Source organism: Natator depressus, chromosome 7 (genome assembly GCF_965152275.1).
Source record: "Natator depressus isolate rNatDep1 chromosome 7, rNatDep2.hap1, whole genome shotgun sequence".
Lineage (NCBI taxonomy): Eukaryota > Metazoa > Chordata > Testudines > Cheloniidae > Natator > Natator depressus.
Window position 1 is genome coordinate 62461250 of NC_134240.1, and position 19211 is coordinate 62480460.

The 19211-nt window shown below is 40.0% G+C and overlaps 1 protein-coding gene and 1 pseudogene across 1 annotated transcript in view; one reads left to right on the plus strand and one right to left on the minus strand.

Moving 5' to 3' along the window:
• The window catches only part of LRMDA (leucine rich melanocyte differentiation associated), a 937287-nt gene that overhangs the window by 135884 nt on the left and 782192 nt on the right, over nucleotides 1–19211 (plus strand). The window lies entirely within an intron of this gene.
• LOC141991279 (E3 SUMO-protein ligase KIAA1586-like) lies at nucleotides 2650–4593 on the minus strand (annotated as a pseudogene).

Sequence of the window (19211 nt, forward strand, 5' to 3'; positions counted from 1 at the left end):
AGTTCTGCTGCTTTTGGTATTTCTTCTACCCCTCCATCTTTGGGCTCCTTGGCAGCCTTCTGTGTTGTGCCCCTCCACTCCTCCTCTCTCCATAGAGTCCCCTCTGCTTGCTGCACCTTTAGTGTCTGTGAGAATTTCAGCTGCTCCAGCCATAACTTCTTGATCCCCTGCAGTCTTGGCTCCCTCTGGTGTTAGTGTCATTCTGGCCCCACATGTAAATGATGGAGTTACAGCCTCTATGGGATTTCATGTTGGGCTGCCTGGTTTTCACCTCACCTCTGCTCAGAGTGAGCAAGCTTTCTCTTGCTTGGTTTAAGGCCTACTGGCCTACCTGTTTACTTTCTTTGCTTGGTGCGTTCTTTGGCAGCCAGTCGAGCTCTTCGGCAGCTGCTCAGCATAGTAGCTCTGCATAATAGACAAACATACCCATAATGGGTGGGGTGCTTGCTATTGGTCCTAGCAGCTCACTCAACTCTAAGTACTGGCTCCAAGAAGCTGCCTGTGCACCATAGCGCTGTACTGTGAGACCTTGCCTCAGCTGGCATGCTAAACCTAGTGAGGGTAGCTAGTGGTGGCAACCACTACTGAAAGGCACATCTGTCCCTTCAAATGTATGCCAAAGAGTTGTGGTCAAACTCTTGGTGAATATCAGACCACAAAAACCAAATGAAGAACGGAAAAAACTTCATTTGGCCCTCATAATGCTCATTTAGTGATTACCGCTATCAACACTACTGTTGTACACAGTGATCTATATCTTCAAAGTATTCTCCAAAAAAGTGATAGTAGAATAATGTAATAGGACAATATATTGCTTATATTACATACTTAAAAGCAACTAAACATAAATTGTACATTCCATCATGTATCTTGTACTTTCTACTACTGTGCTGCCATGTGCACATATATTAGTTGATTTTGTGAAATTACATGGTGTTGTATATAGCAGAACTCCAAGGTGGTATATAGGCCCTGTTGGTGTTTAGGCCATTCGGCTCACTTCAACTCAAGATTTAAATCAGAATAATACTGAACTGTATTAGCCAGAGTTCAGAGATACTGATGTATAGTATAGCTTTCTCTCCCCATTTATGCCATTCTCTGCAATCTAATTCAGCCTCAGTTTTGCATAATTGTTGTAGAGTTATTTTTCAATAACTGTACAGTAGGCAAATCACTAAGCTGCCTGACACCCATTAACCAATCAGTGCACAAGGAGCTGCTTTACTGTCTGGAGTACTGGGAATATATATATAACCCACTTTCCCCAGTTGACTACTGTGGTTTGGAGTCTAAGATCACACCAAGTCTTAGCATGAAATATATCGCTATAAAGTGCACAACCAAAACCCAGTTTAGAGTAGAACAAAAGTACTTCAGCCTTTAGGTTTTTTAAAAAAAGTTTAAAGGGGTGAAGAAAAACCAATAGTGACCACATCACGGTCATTAAAAAACCTGAAAAAGTGTAGCACCGTTTCACAGCTAATGTAACTCCTCACTGCTTCTTATACTCACATTTTTAGGCTGTGTTCCAAAAACAAAGACAGAAACTCTGCTTTATATTCCCTTTAGTAGCAAGAGAAAAACTCCAAAATACACACAGAAATAAACTGTCCGTGTAAACAAAGAGAGAGAGAGAAGAAAATGGAGCTGGGAAGCTACTGGGTAGGAAATGGGATTTTGTTTTTGGGGATGGTGAGATGTTTAAAAAAAATAAGACCACCTCTCTCATTTATTTCCTTGCCTACATGTCAGCAGGCCTCTGCTCACAGAATAATAGTCCTATACTTGTGTTTAATCAGGACTATCCCAGCTCCCTCCCAATTGTAATTATTTACACAGAGGCATGCTGTAGATGTGTATCTCTACAGGAAAAAATTAGACATGTCCCTATCCAAATGAGCTTTATGTAAAATTCAGACAACAAAGAGGAGAGATGTTATAACAATATAAAAATCACAATATGTTTGTTACATACTTGTTTTGTTCGCTCTTTTAGCTTGCTATAGAGGCAGGTGGGCTGAGGCTGACCCATCCGGTAGGCGCCTGGGACCACGCAATTCAAGGCTGTGTCAATGCCAAGTTTAAGTAAATTTATTAATGGTCGGGATTTTTTTGGAACCGTGCACTCTGCAAGCAGGAGCTTCATGTATTGGACGTTGCCCATCCACCCTAAGTTGTGGCCCACCCAAATTTCCATTTCAGGTTATTCCACTACATAGGAGTGGCTCCATTACATATATTTTTGGGTGAACAGCAATGTTCCCTCTAATTTTTGACAGGCTGTGTGCGCAAAAAATGTCTTCAAATTTTTGAAGCAGAGTTCAAATTTGTGCTCCATGAGGCAAATGCACCCAAGTGAGTAAAATGCTTATATATTTAAAAAGTTTTAATTTGCAATTTGTGCCAGTTTATATGGGTTTTCAGATAGAGACATCGTAAGTAAAAAAAAAAAAAAAAAAAAAAAAAAAAAAAACACAAGTTTGTGTTTTTCTAAATTTAAAATTTTCCTAAAAAAATCAATAAATGATTATCAGCCAAGAATAAGATATGTAATTACAAATGCATTTTAATTTCCTTATTGGTCGAAATGTCAGACTGCTAAACTAACCTTACTGTTTTTTCCTACAATCTTTTTCATTTGCCCCTTCAATATAAACTGTCCAGATCTATCAGTCCTCTGTCCAGCTGGTAACTCTTAATACACATCAGCATGTCCAAATGATCTACTTGTAAACGATTCTGTAGTTTGTTTTTTAGAGTGTTCATTAAGCTAAAGCCACGCTCACAGTCTGCACTTGATGGTAGGAATGTTACTCCAATATCCATCAACTTTGCAAGATCCTGAAACGGTTCGTTCTGGTGAGCAAATGTCACCATATCCGGGAAACTTAAAACCAATTGGCTTTTGATTCTTTCAGCTACTGCAAACTTGAAGTCATTGTACTGACTGACTATAACTATCTCTTCAGCAAGAAAGTCTTTGTACTTTGAACATAGGGATTTGAACTGATGAATTCCAAAATTGAAGTCTCACTTAACTATTGGTGAACAATCAAAAGCGGACCACTCCTGGACTTCATCCTCTGGAAACCTGTCTGCCAAATGTGCACATAAGATGTTTATGAAAATTATTATGGAACTGGTATCAATTTCATTATTTTCTTGAGAGTTCATATCTAAGAGAGCCTTAACTTTGTCACTCCATAAGACTGAACCTCCAAGGTACTGTCTTCTGATCTTGTTCAGTTTACCTTGGGCAAGGTGAAATGCTTCAAGAGGTGTAAGGCCCTGTTTCTGGAGCAGCGTGGATAGTGAAGCCAGCTCTGACAAAACATCATTCAAAACTTCTAATGTTATTCGGTATTCCATGGTATTCAGCTTTTTGTGGCAGTATTTAGAAACTGGATCAGTATCTTTGTCTTGCTCAAAATATTCCAGAAGAGAATTATAGTTGCGAACAATTGCTCGAAGTGCAAAGTGCCTAGATAACCAGTGCACTTCACTGAGTGGCCTGAAAGCCGCTGACTTGCATTCAGAAGCATCCACTATTTCCTGAAATTTGCATTTTCTCCTGGATGACCAACAGAACACCGTGAAGACAGTTCTCATTAAGGTTTCGATGTCTCTTATCAGCTTGACCGCTTTCCATGCATCGGAAATCCGCAAGTCTTCCCGTTGTGCAGTGCAATGTTGCTGGACTAAGTGTGGAATATCACGTTTCAGCTGAGCTGCAACGCCATTGAGTTTGCCCCACATCACGGAGGCACCATCAGATGTGAATATCACCATTTTCATTAGATCAAGTTGGTGTTTTTTGTAAAACTCTTTGATTGCAGACACTGTTGAAACAGCATCACATTCTTGCAATAATCCACCAAACAAAGTTTTATAGTCTGCAGAATTTATGGATCTATATTTAAAGTAGAGTATCAACTATCTGTTAAATGATATATCAGTGCTTTCATCAACAGCTAGAGTATGAAACATTGCCAATGCTATTTCATGCATGAGGTCATTTTGGATAATGCAGTTGATAATTTCAAGAAATTCAAAAGCATAATTTTTACTTCTCCAGCTCGCTGGTATGCGCACATACTTTTCCATATGGTCATTAATATCCTGAACAGAAAGCACTGAGCTTTTCATTTTAATAGCCAACAACACATTGTCAATAAGTACCTTGATTTCTTCTGGGTTTGAATGCTTGCGTTCAAGATTAATTTGCCGCCTCTGCTTCTCAGCTGGATTTTCAAGAATCATACTCAGCAATCCGCTCTGTAAGGAAGGGTTTTTGTTTCTAAGTCTTGTTACACCATCTATATGAGACTTGTTTGACAGATGACGCTTTAAGAAATCCAACTTCCATACATCATTCCACATTCTTCCTCTTGAAAATTCTCTCGGAGCTCTGGCATCTCGACAATGTACACAAACCACTCTGTTGTCCTCATCATATGTGACTATTTCACGAAGTTTAACAGGCATTACACTATGTGACTTCGGTGTAACCGTCTCTCTAGTCTCATCCAGCCATCCAGATTTAAATGAAGTCGCTGTTCTTTTATGCTTTAGACCTCTAGACAGTGACATTTTGGGATTGATCTTTTACCAGATTGGTTTATTTAAAATTAATACTTTTATAATATGGCTACTATTTCAATGCGCTTAACAGCATGACTCGACAGAAGGGCAAATGGGAGATCATTCAGATCAGGATACCGGAAGTTTGTGCATCGCTCCGATCAGGGTGACCAGATTGCAAGAGTGAAATATCAGGACACATTGGGTGAATGGGGGGGGGGGGAAGGGGGAAGAGAAGAGAGCCACACAGATCCCCTGGCCTGAACCCACTATGCCCAGAGGCGCGCCCCCCCCCACACTTGACACAAATGCAGAGTACTGTGCACACCACCACCCCTGCCCACTGCCTTCACAGCCCCACTACAGCTGCCCAGAACCTACCACTTGCTAGCTTCCCAATACACACAGATTTCTCCTTCCTCCCTCAAAGTGCCCTTCCCCACAGCCCCACCACCATAACTAAACAATGCCCCACACAGACCCCCAGTGCCCTGACACACACAAACCTCCCCCGCTGCCTAGCACCCTCCGCACCCTCACAGCTCAGAATCCCCCACACGGCTCCCAAACACACACTCCTCCACACCCTGGCTGCACTCACCAGCCCTGCTGGGTGGTCTCTAGCTGTTAGGGTCAGAGTGGCGAGGGGGGGGGGGTCTCCACTCTCCATGTGCTCTGCCCATCACAAGCGCGAGCTCAGTGGCTCCCATTGGCCGGGAAAAGTGACAATGGGAGCTGCCGGAGCAGGGCTTGCAGGTGCAGGCAACACGCAGAGACCCTAAGAACCAGCAGGTCCCTCTGGCTCTTGGGGTTGGATCTGATTGGGTCAGGTTGAGGGGGGGTAACCTGCAAGCCCTGCCGCTGCAACTCTGGGCAGGAAGGAACTGTGTGCACTGCAGGCTCCTGCTGGCAGGTGGGTGCACCACTGGGAGCTGCCCCAGGAAGCGCCGCCACGCCAGCCCCGAGACTTTGGCGGTGATGGTGAGCGGGCATCCCAACCGATGTGCAGTCAGGACACAAGAGAAATGTGTGTGCGCAGGGTTTCCCCGTGTGTGCGGGGTTTAGAATCTCTGCGCGCGCACATGCACACAGCTTAGAGGGAACAGTGGTGAACAGGGGTGTCCAGAAAGTTGTTAATTAATCAAGGGAGAAAATTGGGCCTGGGGATAGGAGTGGCAGGTGCTAAAGTAGAGACCCCATATCAAATGTCTAGCTATGTGATATTTTTAGAAGGAAATGCAAGGAGGAAAATGAAGTTGCATAGGGTATAAAGCCAGGGGTACCTATGCATTAAGAGCAGTATGAGACCAGCCACGGAATCACTGGCAGAAAGGAGTAGCAAGGTGCTTTGAGAAAGCAGGGTGGGGATGGATACACCTAGGAAAAGGAGTAGACTACAGATGAGCTACAGGAAGAGAATAAATTATGTTGGGCATTGGAGCTCAGTAAAAGGAGTTTGAGTCTGATGTAGAAGGAGACCAAAAGCCAGTGCAGGGAAACAACAAGAAGAGTGATAGGGAAAGAACTGAAAGTGAGGAAGATGATTTGTAGGTTCAATATTTTGGACAAGCAAGTTGAGTGGAATGTGAGAATCGGGATCCCTGGATCAGAGGTTTCAGGGTCATGGCAACATATGACAAGAGCAAGAAGCAAGATTTGGAAGAGAAGAGGAGCAGAATGGACAGCTTTTGAGATACTCTCTCTGTAATAAAGTATCTTCTGTTTTAGTTTTGAAGCAAAGAAATGTGGAAAAAAGAGGTGAGGGAGTGAGGAGAAGAAATAGTCATACAAAACCAAGGAGAGGGGTTTGATTTAATTTTTTAAAGTTTTCCACTTGCCAGATTTTAGTTTAAAATTTTCTTCCTGTTAATTCAAAATGTAACTATTCAATTTTTTTCAGCACAGTAATAATCTGGGTGTACTCCCTATTAGCTTGGTAATAACTATAGCCTGAAATGAAAACACTACAGATCCAAAGTGTATCTGGTATAAACACTTGGGACTCTGAGTTATTCAGTCCAGGATAAAGTTATCGTCCATGCTTGAGTTATCATATGATAAATTTAAATTAATAGGAATGAGCACCCCATATATACTATTTCATACTTAAATTATTGAAAAGCCAGTTTAGTTTCAGCTAAAACTTGGGAATTAAATTTTCATTAAATTCTTAACCCACATTCGTTTCACTTTTTAAAAAAATGACTTTTTGATGAACTTACACTCAACTTGACTTTTATGTGGAGTTGTATGATCTTCAGATATATGAACTTTTGCTATTAAGCCCTATGATATAAGGTTCTATTTTGTATAGAGCTTGGCTGCTATATAACTGAAATCTAACTACTACTCATAAACACCTTCAATATGTTTGAAATAGCCTACTGGACAAAGCTGTTCACATGCTGCCATGTGGGTCATTTATGAAGCGGTCAAGGGCTGTAGTTGGAGAAATGAAGTATTGAGAGGGATAGGGCTTTATATGGAATGAATAACTTTCTCCATTCTCAATATTTTTATGTTCTTTTACAACAAATTGCTTAGCTCTCAAGAACAGCCTCATAAAAAGAGTGAAATACACTTTTCTATCCTGAATCTTCTTAGTCTTTTTTTTTAAAGTTGGAAACACTTCCATAACAATAAATTTTAAACTCTTGTAGAATTTCAAGGGTAGTAATAGGCTAAATTATTTCAAGCATTTGTGTATTAAGTGGACATTGAAAGCAGAAAAAGAAACAGAAGGTGGTTATTTGAAAGACTGAGATCTTCCCCTCAGAATTATCCTTGTATTTTAAAGGTCCAAATATATAACTACAGGTTTCCAGGTGGACTTATGCGATGCAGGACCAAGAATTTATAGGTTTTTCAGAAGAACCTAAAAGCTCTCTGATACCACTGGAAACCAGCATATAGTTGCTTTGTCATCTTCAGTTCTCTCATAGAAGTTTGAATACATTGAGAGAAAAAAATAGCAGTTGGCCTTGTCCAAACCCCAGTCTCCAAAAATGTAGTGATGCGGTAGCTAAAGATTTATTAGCTAAGAAAAGGAAGTGAGAGGTATTGAGAGGTTAGAGATATGTACAGGAGAGTCAGTCTATAATTTCAAATGGTCGTAGATGTAGTAATCTTCCAGTTGCTCAGAAAGTCTGAGGGCTACCCAGAATAACTAACTCTGGGGATCTCCATCTTCTCATTCAGCTATTCTGCCCTGTTAGAATCCAAACAGTCCAGAGATGCAGGATCTTTCCTTGAATCCATACTTATAGCCTCTTGTCAGAGAAGAAAAGCTGACAGGGTCACTACCCACTTGGGCTTTTCCTTTAATGATGGAGATGAGGAATGCATTTAGAGTCTTTGATCTCTGATCATCACACACAATGACTACTTTCTTTGAAATTAGCACTTTTCTGTTAAAGTTCTTCGTTTGCATTCCACAAGACGACGACTTCGTTTGATGGGTTATTTAGTTGCAGGGGTATACACACTGTAAATGTTTACTACTCCATTATAACAGGATACAGATAAGTGAAAACAATGCATGTAACATCCCATTAATTTTCTTTAAGTTTAAACACCAAATACACTTTTATACCTTTAACAATTACTTTAATCTACACCAATACACAAGTGAATTGACCTGGGGCTTTGGCATGAACTGGCACCTGGTCTGCCAGCATCACAGTTGGCACCTAAGGATGTTGTTTTATTTTCCGAGAGGTTGAGCACCCACATCTAGAAGTACTGGGAGAAGATCGGGTATGTTGCAATTATTTGTATTGTGCTAATAGGTCTGGGGCCTGTCGTGCTAGGTGCTACACAAATGCATAACAAGAAGACAGTCCCTGGTCTGAAATGCTTGCATCTTGAGTGTAGGATAAGAGACTTATTGGGTACACCAAGCAAACGGAGGAGCTCAAAGTACAAAGGGCAGATCCTTGGCATCAGCTAGGTAAAGAGTTCCCAAATTTCTCAGGTGATGCTACATAGTTGGTGTAATGTGCATTGTGCAATGTGGAGGACCCAAGTTAGGTGTGCAGTGGCAGCTACATTGTGAGAGTTGGTAATTCACCTGGGAGGAGAAGATTGGCTGCTGGAAACTGGCAAGTATTGCTTCCTGAGCCCTAGGAAGCTGTCTAATAGAGTTTACTCGTATGTTAGCTCTAATCTCCTTTCAGTGGGGGAGAAGGCAGGTGTAAAAGCTGTTCAGGCTAAAGTTTTCTTTAAAACTTTGTGTTGGTTAGGAATCAAATCTTTCAACTTTGAAGTAACAACCTTGGCTCGATAATAAAAAGAAATGGATTGGCTGTGTGGTTTGGTGTACGTTTAAGAAAACAATACCAAAACAAAGTTTGTACTTTAAAGCGTGTGATGTTTCTAATGCACTATGCATGTCGCTTGTAACCCATGTATTACAGCCCTTGCATTTATTTGTCTAAAAATAGTTTGACATGCATTTTCCCCATCAAGGGGAAAATTTGGAGTATTGGCAGTGGAAAGGCAAATAAAAATGATTGTTGATTTAAATTGCTGCAGTCCATTCATTTCTTACCCCATAAAACTGACTTATTAAAAGGCTATGACAGAAGGTTATGTCATTCACAAATAAATCAGCTCCGTAAATCAGTTTCTGTAATTCTCAGGAGACCTATGCTGGGTGGAGAAAAGGGGAAGCAGTCACATTTAAGGAACTACATTTGCAGGACACACAAATGTGTGCATACACAAACAACTTATATCTTCTCAAATGGGCAGCATGTGAATGAGCAGGACTTAGTTGTTCACAGCATGTGTCAGATCTCGCACTGTACAGGTGTGGCTTGTAACTACCATCCAGTCATAATAAAAACAGTATATCCAATTGTGTGCTTTCCAGAACCACCTTAATGGTAGATCTCCGTTCACGATAAAGTTCCTCATTTATACTAATGTGAGGGTAGGGTCAGGCTTTTTTTTCTGTACAATGACAAAACAACCAAGCATAACATGTAATCAGTATTTTATTTTATACTGAGATAAACGGAGGGCACCCTAATTTTAATATATATGATACACTTTGCACTTATACCTTCCATCTGGGATTTCAAAGTGCTTCACAAACATGCATGGATGTAGTCTCACTATATAGTTGTGGAATTAGAAAATCTGTATAGCAACTGAATATTTTTTGTTTTTGTTGGTTTTTAAAGCTGCTGCAGGCTCTTGCTAGCAAGAGAGAGGGTGTTTTGTAATGCAGAAAATATTGGTTACTAGTTACCTGACATTTTTTGTTTTCAACATTTGACTTGAAGCACACGGGTAATTTTAGGGTTCAGCCTAACCAAATGGGGATGACTCATATAATGCAGTAGGTGGTGCCTTTGACGTAAACAGATGTGAAGGGCCAGCATGAGACCATGAGTCATTTCACTTATAAGGAAAGCCATTCTGAGGCTAAGCTAACAAAAGATTAAAAACTAGTGTAGAAGGCTTTTTAAACAATTTTTTTTAAACAAAACCAAAACTCCATACCCCTTTGAACACATTTCTAATGCATGCCCCAAGAACTAGAATTCTGAGTTCATTTGGAGTTTTGCCAGGCAGTGTATGTCACTTGTAACTAGAACTATTCAGTGGTGCTGCCGTGCTCAGGTTTATGGTTCTAATAAAATGGACACACATGTACCAATAACATGTTATGGATTTGAGTTAAAAGGTGGACATTCAGGGCCAGATTTTTCGGGAATTTGCCATCGAGCAATTCCCGTTTAGGCAGAATGAAGTAGCAAGGTTTTCACAAGTGCTCAGCAGCCAGCAGCTCCAATGACCTTTTGAACATTTGGCATTTTAGTCTTTGGTCTTACTGATCTTTCATTGACGGTGGTGGTAGAATTGAAATTAATGCAGATGATAATACTTCTGCAAAGCTTTCTGTTTAACTGGATACTTGATATTGGAAGACCCAAAACTTAAACACCTACATACACATGAATATTTGTACTCTCTTGTACTAAAGACTTCATTATTTAATTTTATTTCCTCCATTTATTTACTGTAGAAGGAAGGAAAGGTTGGGCATGGGGGGAAGAGGAAGGAAAAAAATTCCAGCAGTCCTGCTACTCTTGATCAGCCCAAAGTAGCAAACCAGTTCACATGCAGGAGGAAAAATAAAGGACTTCAGTTTGCCTTCCAAATGGTGGTTATGACAATAGCAACTAAAAAAATGGTTAAAAAAATTCTGTAAAGTTCCTTTGAATTATGAGCAAAATACATAAGTGAAGTTCAGCATATGAATGGGGAGATCAATTGATACACATTCCTTTTAAACTAAATGTGAAGGCCATAAAAAAATCCATGTACAGAAACCTACATATAAGATATTTTAAGAGTTTTATGGTTGTTGAATTAAGGCCAACATGTCAGCCCATGAATCTTTCTGAAGCCTTTGATGGAACAGTAAACAGTGCTTTTGCATCAGACCTTTTTTACAAGCTGTCATTTGTTTATGGCTTTTTTTCCAGACTCTCTCTCGAGTGATTTTGACAATCCACTCATCTACTGCTAAATCTCAAACAACTAACATGATTGTCTTAGGGAATTTTTCCTTTAAATATTTGAAAATTAACAAAGAAAATTAGGTCTATGTAATGGAATAACTTAACCCTAATTTTCTTTTTTCCTAGGGAACTTTTCACCTTTGCAGAGGTATGAATTGCCACCACTATAACTTAATAAAGTTATTGAATTTTTTAAAAAAAATTGTTTAAATAAGAATTAGTCATTAGAATTTGTTTGTTCAGAAATAAGCACCAGCCCATGCAGGAGAGATGTTAGTAAGTCACTGACATATGGATGTGATCTCAGTTTCTTTGACCAGATTTGGTTTCTGCAGAGTGCGTGAGAAGGGAAGATAAATTTTGTCCTAGTAATACTATAGCGACTCATAAATAAATGGTTACCCTTTGGTGCTTACAGTTTTCATTAAAGCGGCCTGAGCTTTGTTATTGACACCATAGGTTGCCTATTCAGGGAAATGCAGTAAAATTTATCAGTGTGCTTTCTACACCTAATAAATCATCCAAACAGGGAACCATATGGCAGATAAGACCTTGAAAATGTGGCTTCAGCATGTGAAGAGTCAAGTTGCTGAAATCTTGAATGATTTCAGCCTGCACATTTTCCCCTGGAATATCTTATAGTTATTTTACATGCCATTTTCTTGTTCACCCTATCGCCTCTTTGTCTCTCTCTCTCTCCTGGCAGGGCTGCTGTTTCAGAAAAAAGTCAAAAGCAGATAAGACATTTTTATAATGCCTTGCTGGTAGCAGGAAGAGGGGCAAGGAGGAGCAGAGACTGATGGGAAAGGATGATATATGTGGCGGCTGTGTCCCAACTCTCCTCTAGCCCGTTGTCATTAATCATGGCTGTTGTTTTTTTTTTCCGAGCTGCCTTGTCTGCACGGTGCCTTAGAAAAGCCATTGTTTTTCTATACCACAGTCCAGGGCAAGGGGCGGGGGGAGAAAAAACCCTCTATAGTACTCTTTCCCCTGACTGCCAGAATTATTTTTCCTCTAAGTGAAGAAGAGCTCAGTTGGTTGGTTGTACCTGTGTGTAAGCACTTATCTGGTGACACAAACACAGGTCAGCTGATTGTAATACATATTCACTGAGTAATAGCTTTGTTTTTCACTCTACATACTTGTGTTAAATTTTTGAATAATGCTATAGGTGACTGGACTTGGACACTTTGTAATCATGGGGCATCAACAAGATGTGAGGATTTGGTACATTTCCCGCCCCCTCACTCCCCCTGAGAGGCATTTGTAAAACTTGTGTCTCTGTGGTGGTTGGGGAAGAAAATCACTATTGTGGGAAATGGGTGCAGCAGCTACTAAAACATACTCTTTTAAAAATGTTTTTAAACAAAACCAAAACTCCATACCCCTTTGAACACATTTCTAATGCATGCCCCAAGAACTAGAATTCTGAGTTCATTTGGAGTTTTGCCAGGCAGTGTCTCTTGAATAGTCACAACCTAGACTAAAACCTTCCTTAAAGAAACAAAAAACCCCAAAATGAAAAACCTTCAGTCTGCCTAGAGAGAGAGAAAGGAACATGTACAATTTGAAAGCCACATTTCTAATAGATGTAAACATTCATCGCTTTGCAGCCTAATTTCAGAAAGGTTTACACTGTACAAATTCAGACTCTCACTAAACATATTTTAACGAGAAAAGGATATCTGTAACCAGAGGTACAAGTTATGGTAATGTTTTGTTAGAGAAAAAATATATCATGTAAGTATTTTTGCATATGTGGAAACTATCAGCTATAACTGTATTCCTGGTAATTGCGTTTTTATTTATTTATTTATTTATTTTTGGTGGAAAAAGGATTCCAATGCCAACCCAAACAAATGGACTTAACCATCCATCCTTCTCCTATTAGTTAATGAAGCAGTAATTGTGTGACGTTAATTTCAGATGTAAACTTAAGTAGTACTAGGTATAGTAGTACTTGTGTAAAAGGCTCTGGATTGACAATACTGGGCACTCTCTTTCTCTCTAAAGAACAAATGCAATGTGGGCTTTGAGAATACGAGCTTCTGAAGGCCCTGCATATGTAATTCAGCTCTTACTCAGAGGCAGCCTATGGATGTATGTCAGGTAGTCATGTCCATGAAGTCTGAGTTTTCTTGAACTGCCTATTGTAGGAGTGAGTGTGTGTGTGTACTCCAGTGTTGTTCTCTAAGAACTAGAATAAGATACTCTAGTTCTCACAGGAGAAAATCTAGCTAAGCCACCTAGTTCACTTCATATACAGTAGCCTGCCAAGCACAGTTCATGTGGTAAGGACTTGAAGTCGCTATCAATTTTGGTCTGAATTTGAACTGGCGATGTACCATAGAGATGAAGGATTTGATACACCTTGTTACCAACCTCCTGAGCCATTAAGTCTCCAAGACCTAACAAGCTGAAAACAGTTAATTTAACAATTTACTCACAAGTTTGGATGTCTGCACTACTATAGGGGGACTCCAAACCAAAATAATGGGTAAGAAAAAGCTTTGTCCTGCATTTTCTTAGAGTAGCTCAGAACAGAGGGACTCGAAAATCGGTACTCATCACCAATATATATAGGCAGGACTATCTAGGAATGGCAGTTTATGGTAATCTTTTTGTGAAAGGTGGAATCATCTCATGCAGCGACAATCAGTCTGTCATGCATAACATATATAGTGAAAATTACTAACTACCTACTCACCAGGATATTGCTTTTGTAGGGTAGCCTTTAATTTCAGCAGGAGATTCTTGTTCTTTGACCAAATGCGCGTCTTCCAGACACATTTCTTCAAACACTTGATTATGTTCCCTCCAAAGCTGGATATCCCCTTTTATATGTGCTACGCAAAAGTGATCTGGACTTTTCTTTTCTCAATTTCTCTTGAACTAAATTCGAAAGGCCCTTTTCAATCCAGAACTGTTTTGTTCACATCTGGGCACAGAGGAGGAAGGATAGCTTCTTGAGTGGAGGAAACAGCACTGATCTTCTATATCTTGACAGGGACACAAGATATAGTAGGTACCTGCAGGTTGCATTGTGTAAGTCCCCTTATATGATGCACCAACAATATAGTCACTGGGAAGATTGTTCTGAGAGTTGTCATTGTCTCTGTATCTCATCTCAAAATGAAGTGGGGGAATTTAGGATAAGATTAAATTCCTTCACCATCTAAAACATCAATGAATGCTTTTTATAAGATAGTTGTAAGATAAAGATTATGCTGAGTGACATTGTCAGTTGAGCGCTCAAGTGTTTGTGTGAGAGAGAATGAGCAGGATTCTTGTCAAGCACCAGACCACGTGGCGGGGGTCCACTGTAAGTGGTAACTAAAAAGGAGGTACCAAACAAACAGGTGCTGGATCAATAACCATCTCACTTTTCTCAAGTGTGGCCTACAGCCGTTCTGTAGAAATTGTTTGTAATGGTTGTCATTTGTTCCTGTCAAAGTGGAAGGAGTTGTTGGCAAGTTGTCTCCTTTCTACTTGCTATCTTTGTGGTATTTTCCATGTTGGCTTAAAAACATAGCAATAGGGACTGTTGGTAGAGCTTAGAGGCTTCTGCATGCTTGCTTCATAGTTATTATGTGCAGTATTAAGATATATAGTGGTAGACCCGATGCTGTGCTAAATGCTTTCTAGACACAGAAGATGATGCAGTCTCTTTCCCAAAGGGCATACACAATCTAAGAAAATCATTCATTTGACCCTGTTGCCATTTCTATTCCATATTTATTGCATAGTTATTTATAATTATGGGGTTCTCTCTCTGGATACTCTGTCCACTCTCAACAAGAGATCCATCCAGACAGTGGATAATCTGCCGAGCAGCTCTGTTGATAGACGTTTTTGCTCAACCACATTGGTTTCTGCCCACAATGGGATCTTCAGTATGAAGATGAGGCTTGTCAAAACCATCTACTGGGGATGATTTTTAGGAAAGGCCTCCTTGATTCCAAGGCCAGAAGGGACCATTGTGGTCATCTAGTCTGACATTCTGTATAGCATAGTCCATAGAACTTTCCCGAAATAATTCCTAGGGTAGATCTTTCAGAAAAAAAATCCCATCTTGATTTAAAAACGGTTAGTGATGGACAATCCATCAAGATCCTTGGTAAATTGTTCCACTGGTCAGTTACTTTCACTGTAAAAAATTATGCTTTATTTCCTATTTGAATTTGTGTGGCTTCAACTTCCAGCCATTGGCTCACGTTCTGTCTTTCTCTGCTAAATTAAAGAGCCCATTATTAAATATTTGTTGCCCATGTAGATACTGATAGACTGTAATCAAGTCACCCTTTAACCTTTTCTTTGTTAAGCTAAATAGATTGAGATCTTAGAGTTTGTCACTATGAAGCGTGTTTTCTAATTTGTTAGTCATTCTTATGGCTCCTCTATGAACCCTCTCCAATTTATCAATATTCTTCTTGAACTGTGGGCACCAGAACTGGACTCAATATTCTAGCAGTGGTGCACCAGTGCCAAGGACAGAGGTTAAATAACCTCTCCTCTCCTGCTCAAGATTCTCTGGTTTATTCACCCCACTCCAGGATCTCATTTAGCTCTTTTGGCCACAGTGTCACACTGGGAGCTCATGTTCATTTGATTATCCACTGTGACCCCCAAAACTTTCAGAGTCACTGTTTTCCAGGATCGTGCCCCTATCCTGTAAATATGACCCACATTGGTTGTTCCCAGATATGTTTGCATTTAGCTATATTAGCACGCATATTATTTGTTGGCTCCCAGTTTACCAAGCGATCCAGATTGCTCTGAATCAGTGACCTGTCTTCATTATTTATCACTCACTTGGTTTTTGTGTCATCTGCAAACTTTACCAGTGACAATTTTATGTTTTCTTCCAGGTCATTGGTTAAAAATGTTAAATAGCATAGGATCATGAACTGATCACTGTGGGACACCACTGGAATCACACCCACCTTGAGTATGTTCTGATCCTTCAGGCAAGTCCTTTTGCTGTTGGAGGTGGAGACAGTTACACAGCTCAGTCCTTAGCTTCCTTAGTATGCTTAAAAATTCATTTAGGACATGTCCATGGAAAGTAGCCCAGAGAAATTAACTGGGTTAATTTATGGCAGTTAATGTGGAGTTTCATATTGTCATGTCACGTCACTTAAAGCTTGAGACATAGGCCCATTGACACCAGATCTGCCTTCATTGGAGAGAGCCCTGGAAGCTGGAGCATAGAGACATTCTCTTCTGAGAAGAGTGACTCTCTCGCTTTTGGTATAACTTCTTGTGCTTGGATGCCTATTTCACAGTTAGCTAGGCTGCTATTCCCGATTGAAGCAAAATGTGTTATGGACGTACAAACATTCCTTCCCATCTCATGTCTGCTGCCAGGACAACTGCTTCCTTGATAAAGGGGTTTAGGAGTTGTAGCTAGGCTGAATGCTAAGGCCCAGTACTAGAAATGTCCCTCATATTCCATTCACCAAGACAGCTGGTGAGTGGCTTGAATAGGTGCATACAATTATGCTCTCTGGAAATGAAAATATATGACTAATTTTTGGAAGTTGATATAGAACGAACCTGCAATTGTTTGTTCTTCAGCATGTTTTGGATGCCCAAATATATGTTCGGTTCCTTACTTTTTTGCTGGACGCTCAGCAGATGCAGTGTCACAAATCTGGGTTTCCAGTCTTTCTTTAAATAGGTACTACACAAATCCTGCAGATGGTAGATACCATTAGATACTGGTTCTGGGAGCTAGTCCTGACATGCCGTCTACCTATCACCCACATATTTATTTGTTTGCTTTGTTATACCCCCTGAACTACATGTCCTACCCTGCTGCCCAGTTTCACCTACTTGCTTAGCATTCGCTTCACCCTTCCCATCTCCTTTTCTGCCTCCATCCTCCTGCTGCCTCATTCCTTCTTTTATAGCCTCCTCATCTCCTATTTCTATGTCCATCTCCATCCCCAGCTCTTTTCCCCTGCTTTCATCTCAAAACACTATCTCTTGTGCCACAAGTTCCTCTCCCCATATCTATGGGCTGAAGGTGTAATTCCATTACGTTCTGAGCGAGAGAGTGAGCTAGAATGATAAGTGTAGCTGGGGCAGTGCAAGCAGCAGGGTGGGCTAGCTGCCAGAGCATGTGCCTAGTATCTCTGCTGGGTACGTACTCAGGGGGCTAGCTCCTCCCCCCCCCCTCGCTGCTTGTGCCTGAAGTATAGACATACCCTTAGTGTCATAGGTGTTCAGATTGCCCCAGACACCATAGTATCTGGGCTCCACTACTTGCACTCTCTCCCCACATCTTAACATTTTTTTTAAAAAGGCGTATATAATTACTACCAAATGTTGTTCTCCTCATTGGACCTGCAGCAAACACCAGCCAGCTGGCATTGCAGATTTCCACTCCTAAATATCTGGTTAGAGACAGATTTACTAGGGTTTTGGAGAGAGGAAGCTGCATTCATATGTCTCCAGCTCTCCATCTTCTTCTAGGCCCTGCTTCTTGTGAGCATTCAGGCACAAAAAGGAAATAGTTCTTCTATTCCTGTGAGACTTGCTTAGAATATGGAGGATGATCCTGGAATTTACCAACAAGGGGGATGGGGGAGTGGAATTTCACCTTTGTTTCCTCTAGAGGAAGGTTGCCTTATGCCTGGTTGGGAGTCTGCGTGGTGGTGGTGAAGCTCATGCTTAGAGATACAAAGCAAAACAAAACAGACTGTAGACCTACATATTACAATCATTTAGTTTTTTAATATACTCGTAATTTGATGATGATCCCAAGCACTTGACTAAAGGAGTGCGTTCCTCAAACTGCTACCATATACTGAATGAAATGTTTTCTTTGAGAATAATGGAGAAACCCTACTGGAGTAGGAAGGAAAAAACTGACATTTGATTTTGTGTATCAGGACTGGTGGTGGTTTCTGTGTGGTGCCTTTTAACGATTAGATTATTATTTAGTTTGCATAATCTGGTTATTCCCATTTTTTTTAAATCCATGATGAAGAGCAATGGAGAAATGATGTTGTATGATACTAAATCAACAAGGAAAAAATACCAAGCTGTTAAAGGTTTATGGTTTGGCATTCCAGGAAAACTGGAAGCTGGAGACAGCACTGGAAAAAAAAAAATCTTATTCTGATACAACACTGTGTATGTAGCCTTGTCTACAATTTTTATTTTCTGCAAAGTCATATGTTTTTAGCTGTGATTGCAGTCTGTGCCAAATGGTTCACCTTGTCTTGAGTAATGAGAATAAACAACTGGTCACTGCACTGACCAATGAAACTAATAAAGATATATGGCACTGTGCTTGCTTAGGGAGTCACATACACATTCTTAAACTATATGTGACATTTATACCAAAGTAACATGATTCCAAACTCTCTCTCTCACTGCTTACAAATTCTGAAGAAGAACAAACTATTTGACTGATGGCTTGCTAGATTTAATATGCTTAGCAAGTAAAATTATTGCCTACTCTAATGTTGTGTAATTATTAAGATACACTGCTTTTAAAAATACCAAGTGAATAATATTGATTTAGTGAAGTGCTATTTAGAAAAATGCCAGCAAAGGAGGAATATTTTATTTTAGCTGCCTTAGAGCTGTAATGGGTCTGTGCTGAGATATGCACGTGGAAATAAATTATGCACAAGGTAAACTATTTTGTTATACAGTACCCATAATATTAATTAAGCTGTAATTTTACCAACAAAGGTTTAATTTAACAAATAAACAGGAATCATCTGTACCGTTCTTTCAAATATACAACTTTGGGACTGTAATAAAACACTCGAGCACCTGCAATTAATTTTAAAGCAAATAGTGTGACTAGCAACTTTAAAGGGTAACTGTAATTTATAATTTATTTATTTGACTTGCACTGGATATAATTACAGTTATAATGCATTATTGTTATAAATGTTATAATGTTAGATCTATCTAGCTTACATTTAAAGAGGGCACACTGGTGGAATAACAGCTTATGTAGTTGCCACCCATAATAACAGCATACAAAATAACACGTCTAGATGGACCGTGGTCAAGCCATGGCTGTTCCAAAGACACTTTAGCGTACATTAAAATAGATGTTTGTGTTTTTCC